Here is an 11,707-nt window from a genome sequence, read left to right as displayed (position 1 = left end):
CCTGCACATGAGAGCTCCTCCACCCATGACCATCCCACCCTACACATGAGAGCTCCTCCACCCATGACCATCCCACCCTGCACATGAGAGCTCCTCCACCCATGGCCATCCCACCCTACACATGAGAGCTCCTCCACCCATGACCATCCCACCCTGCACATGAGAGCTCCTCCACCCATGACCATCCCACCCTGCACATGAGAGCTCCTCCACCCATGACCATCCCACCCTGCACATGAGAGCTCCTCCACCCATGACCATCCCATCGCACAACACTGGAGCTCCTCCACCCATGACCATCCCACCCTGCACATGAGAGCTCCTCCACCCATGACCATCCCATCGCACAACACTGGAGCTCCTCCACCCATGACCATCCCACCCTGCACATGAGAGCTCCTCCACCCATGACCATCCCACCCTGCACATGAGAGCTCCTCCACCCATGACCATCCCACCCTGCACATGAGAGCTCCTCCACACATGGCCATCCCACCCTACACATGAGAGCTCCTCCACCCATGACCATCCCACCCTGCACATGAGAGCTCCTCCACCCATGACCATCCCACCCTACACATGAGAGCTCCTCCACCCATGACCATCCCACCCTGCACATGAGAGCTCCTCCACCCATGACCATCCCACCCTGCACATTAGAGCTCCTCCACCCATGACCATCCCACCCTGCACATGAGAGCTCCTCCACCCATGACCATCCCACCCTGCACATGAGAGCTCCTCCACCCATGACCATCCCACCCTGCACATGAGAGCTCCTCCACCCATGACCATCCCACCCTACACATGAGAGCTCCTCCACACATGGCCTTCCCACCCTACACATGAGAGCTCCTCCACCCATGACCATCCCACCCTACACATGAGAGCTCCTCCACCCATGACCATCCCACCCTGCACATGAGAGCTCCTCCACCCATGACCATCCCACCCTGCACATGAGAGCTCCTCCACCCATGACTATCCCACCCTGCACATGAGAGCTCCTCCACCCATGACCATCCCACCCTGCACATGAGAGCTCCTCCACCCATGACCATCCCACCCTACACATGAGAGCTCCTCCACCCATGACCATCCCACCCTGCACATGAGAGCTCCTCCACACATGGTCATCCCACCCTACACATGAGAGCTCCTCCACCCATGGCCATCCCACCCTGCACATAGGAGCTCCTCCACCCATGACCATCCCACCCTGCACATGAGAGCTCCTCCACACATGACCATCCCACCCTGCACATGAGAGCTCCTCCACCCATGACCATCCCACCCTGCACATGAGAGCTCCTCCACCCATGACCATCCCACCCTGCACATGAGAGCTCCTCCACCCATGACCATCCCACCCTGCACATGAGAGCTCCTCCACCCATGACCATCCCACCCTGCACATGAGAGCTCCTCCACCCATGGCCATCCCACCCTACACATGAGAGCTCCTCCACACATGGCCATCCCACCCTGCACATAGGAGCTCCTCCACACATGACCATCCCACCCTGCACATAGGAGCTCCTCCACCCATGGCCATCCCACCCTGCACATAGGAGCTCCTCCACCCATGGCCATCCCACCCTGCACATAGGAGCTCCTCCACCCATGGCCTTCCCATCCTACACATGGGAGCTCCTCCGTCCATGAGGAATCCCCAGAATTTGACAAGTACCTGCCTCATCTTTTGTATCAACTGTGTCTTGCCTGTGTGGACCCCAGAGCAGTTCAGCTCTGCCCCAGGACCCACAAAACAGACATGAGTGCTCTCTGTCCTCCTCAGAGCTCTCAAACCTGCCCTGCCAATGCCTCTGGTGTGGATTTCAGCTGAAGAAGCTGTACAGACACACCACCATGCCCACCAAACCATAACCCCAAGACGCATCTTCAAGGGGCTGTCTCTTAAAACCATGACAGTCTCCTCAAGGTTCATGTGTTAAAGGCTTGGCCACCTGCCTGTGTATACTGAGAAGTGACAGAACTTTTAGGAGGTGTGGCCTACTGTCTGTCACCTTGACACAGGTCAGAGTCATTTGGGAAGAGAGAGCCTCATTGGTGGATATACCCCCACCAACAGGCTGAGCTGTAGGCAAGCCTGTGGTGTATTTCCTTAATTGATGGTTGCTTTGGGAGGACCCATCTCACTGTGAGCAGTGCCAATCTTGGGCAGGTGGTCCTGGATACTGTAAGAGAGCAGGCTGAGCAAGACTCATGGAGCAAGACACTGAGCAGCACCCTCCATGGCCTCTGCATCAGCTCCTGCCTCCAGGTTCCTGCCTCGAGTTTCTGCCCTGCCTTTCCTCAGTGATGGACTGTTACCTGAAGTGACTGCTATTGGGAGGGAGTTAGGTTATTGTTGCCTAGTCTCTCTCTCTCTCCTTCTCTCTCTCTCTCTCCTTCTCTCTCTCTCTCTCTCTCTCTCTCTCTCTCTCTCTCTCTCTCTCTTCCACACTTTGTCCTCAACCCCTTTTTTCTTTTCTTTTCCTCATGAAGTCTTGAAACACAGAAAATCTAGGTTTGTTTTGGATATTTTTAGGCAGGTCTCTCATGCAGCCACAAGCTGACCTCAGACTGGCTGTGTACCTCGATCTTGGTAATCTTGAATTATTCATCTTCCTCTCTCTGCTTCCCATGGGCTGGAATTCCAGGTTTGTGCCATCATGCCTATCTTTGGGATTTTAATTCTCTGACCTTTTTTTCTCTATGACTCCTATCTCCACTTCAACATACATATATTTGTTTCTTTTAAATATCTTCTTACTTAACATTTATATCTTTAATTCCTATTATGATTTTGTATAGCCTAAAGTGTAAGAAGGAGATGAAAATTTCTTCCAAATAATTCAAGATATTCTCTTGGCTTTTGTTAATCTCTGATATGGGTGACTTTATGACATGTTGAATAGGTCTATGCATTTGGGCTTCCTTGGTAGGATTCTCACCTCTGTTTGCACTTGGGTGATCTTAAGCAGTGAGTACTAAAAGAGAGGAGGAAAAATAAGATGAGAAAGGCTGCCAAATGCTGTAAAAAGAATAACTTGAAATAACAGAGAAATAAATAGAACAGTTATTCTGCTATAGGAGATGAAAAGTCATACAGTCAAAATTAAAATGAAGACATTAAGCTTATTCAGCCCAGCCAGGCATGATGGTGGATAGATTAATTCACAATTGAAGAAGTAAAGAAAGGTAGATCTCTGTGAGTTTGAGGCCAGCCTGGTCTACATAGATAGTTCTAGGACAGTCAGGTTTATGCGGAGACCATGTCTCAAAAACACCAAAATACCAAAACAAACCAAAACAAAAACCCAAGCTTATGCTGAGAGACGAGGAACATCATAAAACATTTGTCATTTGATTGGTGGTTTGGGTTTTTATTTTATGTGCATGGGTGCTTTACCTGCATGCATGTCTGTGTCCAACACATGTGCAGTGCCCAAGGAGGCAAAGACTGCACTGAACATTCTGGAACTACTGTCCTTTTTGTTTTCCCCCTCTCTAATTTTTAACATACACATTTTAATATAATTGTTACTTATATATTTTTAATTGAAAATAGATTCTTCTCTCATATAATATATCCCAAACAGTTTCCCCTCCCTATACTCCTCCCAGCACCCCCACACCTCCCCTCTTCCCCGAATCCACTCCCCTTCCATCTCCCATCAAAAAATAGCAGACTCCAGGAGATAACAACCAAACACAACAAAACGAGGCATAATAATGCAAGGCGAGTGCCCTCAGACTGAAGCCGAGCAAGGCACCCGAACAGGAGGAAGAGTCCCAGGAGCAGGCCAAAGAGTCAGAGATAACCTGCTCCCACAGTTAGGAGTCCCACAAAAATACCAAGCTGACAGCCACCCTATGACATCTAGACAGAGCACCCAATCTACGAGTACAGCAGAATCCCATTAGGAGTGATCTCATTGCTTTGTATTGTTGTTTATTAGTCGTGTTTGGTTCTATCCTAGGTCTCTGGGATGTCCTGTCTCCAATTCCTGGCCATCCAAACAGTGTTGGGCATGGACCTTCTCCTGGCTCAGGCCTCAATTTAAACCAGACACTGATTGGCCCCCAAGTCCCATGCAACCATTGCCCTGGCATATCTTGCAGGCTGGAAAGATTGTTGGTTAAAGGTTTTTGTGACTTAGTTGGTGTCCATGTTTCTCTTTGGGTAGACTGCAGAGCACCTTCCTGCGCTAAAGAGACATGAATGTAGAGGTGAAGGCTCCATGCAGGCACCAACTAGACTTTCCATGTTCCATAAGCTGCATGCATGTCGTCCTGGGCAATGGGGCCCACTGTCAGTTTGTAGAGAGCAAATTTAAATTTTATATGTATGTTTATTTTTTCTTACACTAACATAAGCTCTCCCTCCCTCCTTTCCTTTCTCTATACCTATTTCTCTGTGTATGGGGGGTGGGGTTATCCATCCTAGTAATGGAGCTCAGGCGGTCAAGCCCAGCAGAAAGTGCCTTTAGCTGCTCAGCCACTTCACTGGCTGGAGTAAATAATAATGACAAGGAACAAATTAGATATTTGATTATGAAAGGGAAAGTTGTTGAGCTAAGGATTTACTGAACAAGCAGGAGACTGGTCAGGAGAGGGTACCAAGGAGTGATCTGCAGTCATTAGGGAAGGATAAAGTGAAGAAGAGAGAGCGATAGAATATCACGATGTGGGGCTCGAGAGCTGGCTTGGCAGCTAAAAGCACTGGCTGACCTTTAGGTGGACCTCCTGGGTTCAATTTCCTGAACCCACATGGCCACTAACAACCATCTGTAACTCCAGTCCCCAATGATATGATGCCCTCTTCTGGTCCCTACAGGTACTGCACATCCACATAACACATTTGCTTTGCTTTCACACACAAAATAAATATAAAAGACATATTTTTAAAAGAAAACTTAAGAGACAAGGAAACTAGAAACAGAAATATTAATGTCTCCTCAAGGAAGTCCTGGAAGAAAACTTGAATAGTAAATAGAACTATTTCAAAAATAATACTTAGAATTCTTAAAATTAAAGTAACATATAAGACGTCAGATTGGACATGTTCTGAGATCCAAATAGAATGAGTAATTATATACTTCACATTAAGACATTATAATATCATTTTCAAAGATTATAAATTTCAAAAATTATAAAAATGTTTCAAAGAGATAAACTAGATGAGTGGAGGGAAAACCTTGCCAGCGTTGGGCTTCCCAACAGGAATACTGACAGGGTGCTGATGTGTCATACTATGTTCAAAAACTCAAAGGAAGATAACTTTGAGGTATTAAGATGTTAATACAAGTTTTTAAATGGTGGTGGTAAGTGTTAAGATAATTTTGAGGTCAAGATACCAAGATAACATAGGCAAAGGCTGTAGCAGGGCAGGGAAGTGATGGCTTGGTGGGGAAAGTCCTGAGTTCAGATCCCGGTGTGCATGTAACAAGCCGGGTGCAGAGGTGCAGACCTGTAATGGCAGAACAGGATAGGCAGAGACGGGCGGATCCCCGGGGCTTGCTGGCCAACCATTCTAGCCGAGTAAATGAGCTCCAGGTTAGGAGAGAGACTCTGTCTCCAGAAATACGGCGGTGGGCTGGAGAGACGGTGCTGCAGTTGAGAGCACACCAGAGGACCCGCCAGGCAGCTCGCAACTGCTGTAACTCTGGCTCCAGGGAATCCCATGCTCTCTTCTGGTCTCTTTGAGTATCAGAACACACACATGCCCATGCACACAAACACACACATCCATGCACATATATACACACTCACAGTACACACTCTCACACAAACCCCATACACACCCTCACACCTACACACATGCACACACATATATACACACTCACACAGCACACACATTTATACACACACACCCATAACACACACATACATGCACTCACATACATATACACGGGTGCACACACACATGTGCATATACACACACTCAAATGTATACACACACATCTTAAAAACAATAAAATGGAAGTGACCAAGGAAGATACCTGGCATTGACCCTGCCCTCCACACACATACCTGCACACTCTCATGCCTCCACACACATGTCCTCACACCTTCATGCCTGCACAGTCTTATGTGCATTCACACTACATAAGTAAGTACTTTAACTAAATGTTGCCTCTTAGCATCTAAATGGCTGCGAATTTTTGTCCAACCCATCTTCATCCTATTGCTATTCTTTGTGTTTCTGTGTTATATGTGTGAATCTGACCTAGTCTTTGGCAGTTTTTATGAGAGCAGAAGGTAGGCATTGACTGGGCAGCTTGGGGGAGGGGAGACCCAAAAGCAGTATTTCCAGAAACATTCTTAGTTCTTGGTCTAAAAATTCTGAAAAAGAACTGCCCTAGTTTTCTGTTTATTACTGCAATACACAACATGATCAAAAACAACTTGGGGAGGAAATGATTTATTTGGCTTACAGCTTACAGTCCTCTATCAAGGGAGCCAAAACAGGAACTGAAACAGAGACCACAGAGGACTGCTGTAGGGGACAGAGGCCAACCAAAGCAACCCACCCTGGCTCTGAAACCAAAGCCAGTGAAAGAAACCCACCCTAGCTCTGAGATCCAAGCCAGTGGAAGAAATACTTTAGTCCTAAACCCAGAACCAAAGAAATGGACCCTGACTCTGAAACCAGTGCCAAAGAAACATACTTTGGCCCTAGAATTAACGCCAGTGAAAGAAACATGCCATGGCCCCAAAATTAGAGCCAAAAAGCTAAAAAAAACGACCAGCGAAAGAAACATAGTTTGGCCCTGGCATCAGCCATCTCTGTCCTTGACCAACTAAACTAACCAATCCCTGAGCAGGGAAAACTAACCAATCCTTCTTCTCCCTGGGAAAACTCCACCCCTAAAAAGCCCTATATAAGCCCTGTGTTGTTTGGTTTATAGAGGCTCTTCTTCCACCCTGGAAGAGGCAGCCACTCTCCTGGACTCTTCCCTTCTAATAAATCTCTTGAAAGAGGTTTGGGTGAAGACGTTTTGCCACTCCAGTAGGAGCAGGAGCGGAGACAGAGGGGAGCAAGGGGCTGTAACACTTTCGCTGGGGAAGCCTTCCCCTAGCAGAGCATTTGTTACACTCTCGGGCTCCTGAGTGTAACAACTTCACTGGGGAAACCCTCTGCTACAGGAGTAGAGCTGTTACCTTGGGGAAAGATTTCTCAAGAGCAGGGCTGTAAACTGCTATGCTTTCTGTGACCTGTGTTATTCCCTGACTTCTGACCGCCAGGATATTTTTTCATCTGAGCTGTAACAGTGTTCCCTGGCCTCCGATTGCCAGAATACTCCTCCAACCGAACTGTAACACTCAGCATTCCCTGGCCCCCAACTGCCAGAATCCCTTTCCATCCACACCCCAATGCTTACAAGTGCTGGTTACTGGGTGGCTCCCTATGCCGTGCTCAGTTTGTGTTCTTGTATAGCTCAGGACCATCTTCCCAGGGCTGGTGCTTTTCAGAGTGGGCTGGACCTTTCCACATCAGCCATCGATTTTACAAAAAATGCCACAAACTTACCCACAAGCTAATCTGATGGAGGCAATTCCTCGGCTGAGACTTCCTCTTCCAGTGTGACTCTAGTTTGTGTCAAGTTGACAAAAAATAACGAGCGCTGTGTGTGTGTGTGCGTGTGTTCCAGGGTCTGCTGAATCCAGAAGAGAGTATCTAATTCTGGATTAGTTACTTGTGCTGGAGTTACTTGTGATCTACCCAACGTGGGTGCCTGGAACTGAACCCAGGTCCTCTGGGAGAAGCAAGCACTTCTAACCACCAAGCCAACTCTCCATCTCTCTTAAAATCTTTTATTAGTGAAACTATTGACCTCAAGAAGGGGCCTTGATTTCCCAGGTAACAAAATTTCCAGTAACTGTTTTAACTAATCAAGAATGCTTTGTATTCAGCCATATACAATTCACACCCAACTGTGCTGACATCAACACACTTGTGTTTAGACTCACATGCTATCTGCACACGAACCTTCCCAAGAATGCACAGGAATAGAGAGAATCACATATCTCGTGCCTTCTGCATCACTTAGTTGTATTTGATCTCATTCCCACTTCTCTTTTATTAATTCTTATTTATTCTTCAATAATTTCACAAATACATGTGTAGAATGTATTTTAATCAGATTCACTCCCTCCTCCAAAGACCCTCAAGCCTTCCTCACACACACACCCCTTTTAGTTCCATGTCTGCAGAGGGCCCAGCCTTTTGCAGATCAGACAGACTGGGAACCAGATGCAGAGCTACAAGAAAGCACACAGACTTTTTTCTGAGGGATAAAGGCTCCTTTTCTCTACTATTCTTTCTGTTGCTAGTTCTACCTGTCCTTTACCTGCTCTGTTCTACCCTGATGCTTCCCTTCTTTTTCCTGGTGTCTTCCTTCTAACTCACTTTATTTTTCCCTTACAGCTTATATACCCCAGCAGATTCTTTCAAGCAATATAAAAATTACAATGTAGTTACATTCTATCTTTTAAGTGAATGATTACAATGAATGCAAGCAAGAAAAAAACCCAGCATGTTTTCCATATACCTTACATGATTTACATTGTACATATTACGGGTGAAAAACAAATTATTCCCAAGAACCACATACATTCAAGTCCAAGAAACTTGTTATAGATTAACAGAATGTAAGCAAACAAGATATTTTTCTCAGCCAGTTCTTTTACTGACAGGCTGAATCTTGCAATTACAAAGAAAGGACCAATTGTTTTATTATTTATCTCAAAAGGTAATCTTATAAAAAAAAACTTAAAAGAATCACAAACCTAAAGTATTGCATATGAAAAAAAGCAGTCACTTCTATTCAAGTCTGTAGAGTGCATACTCACTCCTCAGCAGTTTTTCACTAAATCATAACAGGAAGCAAGGGCAGAAATAGGTACAAGGAATTAATCATTGCCTTTGATTACCTATCCATTCTAGCAAGAGAGGTATGTCAGTCTGTATGGCCTTTGTTGCTGTCCCCTAACCGCAAAGTATCCCTCGCTCAACTATTAAAAAGTATGCCTCTATAAATGTGATATTGTTCCCGAAGACTTTCTACCTCAAAGCCATTAACAAAAACTCCTTAATAACCTTACTAACAATTCTAAGTGTCTAAATTCTTTGTAAGGGACCTGGTGGTTGAATCATTAATCTGCCCCAGCAGCAATGCTTAGAAAAAGTCAATCACTATTATTATAAGTACCAGTAACAGTGGCCACTGAGGGGCTAGAAACCTTGGGAGTTTTCGTACACCCCAGAGAATGTGAGGGATGCATTGACCACGAAGGCTGCAGAGCTATGCTCAGTAACAACATGAAGTCCTCAGGGCACGCAGTCTTCGGGGCTTTGCCCCTCCAATGCTCACTCAGGTTGGCTTTGCCAACGGCCCAGCCATTTTCCATGAAATCCAATGCTCCCTGTGGGTCTCTTCGCATGGCGACCCTGACAAGTATCCTCTTCTATTTTTTACTGTGAGCCACTGAGTCCAATTAGTCTGGCCCCTGTGTGCATAGCTGATTCTCTCTCCCCAAGCAGCCAGCAACTGAAAATGGCTTCTCAGTAAGGGGTGGAGCCTTGTGAGTCCCCTCCCCTCCCCATGCCAGAACGTTGATGAGTTGGATATTGTGAAGGTAAGCATTGCTGCCATGGGCTCTGTGCAATTGCCTTGTCCTGTCCTGATGGCAGCATCCACAGCACTCGTCCCCAGCCCCAAACTCTTACCTTTTTTGCTGCTCCCTCTCCCATGATGCTTTCTGAGGTTTAGGGTAAAGGAGTAATAGAAATTTTCCATCAGGGCTCAGCAGTCACTTCCTGTCTTGTTCTCAGCCCTTTGACCAGTTATGAATCTCAGCATTAACTACTGTCCACAGCAAAAAGTTGACCCTGACCATGGTTAAGAGCAGCACAAATCTATACACATAAACATGAAGGCAGTTTGACAATACGACCATTTAGCCGAAACCCCCTGAGGTCCCTACTGTTGGGGCCCCTGCATGTGTCACGGTTGGCAGTAAAATGGCCCGTGAACAAGAAAGAAAGAAAACTTGGTTCAACCTGAATTACCTGAGCGTGATCAAACTTTGGGGGGTTGAATCCACCCTCAGCATATTTAAACACAGTACAACCTGGAAAAAAATTTCCCGGCATTATACAATCCACTGTGCAGAAGGAGGCATAATTATATCGAGAGCCTACTCAGGGTACATGTCGTTTCTTTCAAGAACATGGGTTCTAGGATAGGCTACTGTGCTACCTTAAGCACCTAGGGGAGGATCTGGAGAGTCCTCAGACGTACTGATAACATAGAGGGCATTTGGGCTATTAGCCACCTGTGGTCCTAGCTGTGGGAGTTTGAGACAGCCTGTCCCTACAGATAACGCAGATCACCAGGCTGTCAATCACATCCAATCCCGGGCCTTCTGGATGGAAAAGCAGGTTATACATCCTTCTCTGGAAAAACAACCCTGCATGCTTACCATTCCTGTTTTCCCTGGTGACCTGTGGGCACGAGGACCTTCCTGCTCCCAACATCCCTTCATTTTCTTCCTGAAGACCAATCCACAAATGGTACTGCCTGCTTCCTGTAGATGAACAGGAAGTGTAATCTCTAGTTGTCCAGTAGTGGTTCAGGAAACAAAGATGGGGCATCAGCAGTTTATATTCTGAAATCCTACGAACTCCGGAGAGTTTGCTGGGGTGGTCACCATAGGACTGATTGCCGTGTAAAGATGAGCGAGCAAAGCAGCAATGCACCCTGGGCTCCAGGGCTCTCCCCTGGTGGGGAGCGCGCTCACAATGGAGTGCGTGTCAGCCCTGGGAAGCCGTGACCGGGTATCTGGGCAGGGGAACCATGTGGGGGAAAGAGCATCATGCTATTTTATAGAAGTTAAAAATGGAGACACAGGGCCTGGAGAGACGGCTCAGTGGTCAAGAGAACACACTGTTCTTACAGAGGACTGCAGTCCAGTTCCCGGTACCCACTCCCAGCATCTCACAACTGCCTGTGACTCCAGCTGCCGGGGATCTGATGCCCCTTTTCTGATCTCTATAAGCAAAGTACTCATGTGTGCATGTGTACACACACCTACACACACACACACACTCAAAAATAAATACAGTCACACAAAAATGCCTCTTTTTGTAAGATTTCAGACAAGTTCAGGATTACATATCGAACACATGAGAGTAATGGCCTCAGTTTGAAGACATGGAGTGGAAATAAAGAACAAGGCTAAGAAGGATAAACGCAGTGAAAGTGTGTGCCCAGATAAATAGCAGCTGTGTGGTATCAGCTGAAATATCTGTGAAGAAATTTCTGCATTTTATTTTACCACACATCAAAAAGAGAGAGAGAGAATAAAATGTGCAGTCTTCGTGGGGGCCCTGTCGTGGTTGCTACCAACAGTGATTGTCCATGCTCAATGTCCAGTGTCCAGGCTGTACTGGACGTCACCTGTGCCGAACACCACTCTGGATTCTTCTTAGTTTATGGATGTGACATAGTTTTGTTCCCTAAAGGGTTCCCCTATCTACCCACACCTCCCACGAGTTTGTACAACCAGACTTTCTATGTGAAGATGAAATTGCCTCACTTGAGAACCCAACACACACTGCCCCCTGGTGGTCAGCGCCTATGTGCGCTGGATGACCCGTCTGGGGAGTTTTTTGTCCTGTTAAAAACCACTTTTT

The sequence above is a fragment of the Microtus pennsylvanicus genome, chromosome 7 (assembly GCF_037038515.1).
Source record: "Microtus pennsylvanicus isolate mMicPen1 chromosome 7, mMicPen1.hap1, whole genome shotgun sequence".
NCBI lineage: Eukaryota > Metazoa > Chordata > Mammalia > Rodentia > Cricetidae > Microtus > Microtus pennsylvanicus.
The sequence above is the reverse complement of the archived record's forward strand: the minus strand, read 5'-3'. Positions refer to the sequence as shown.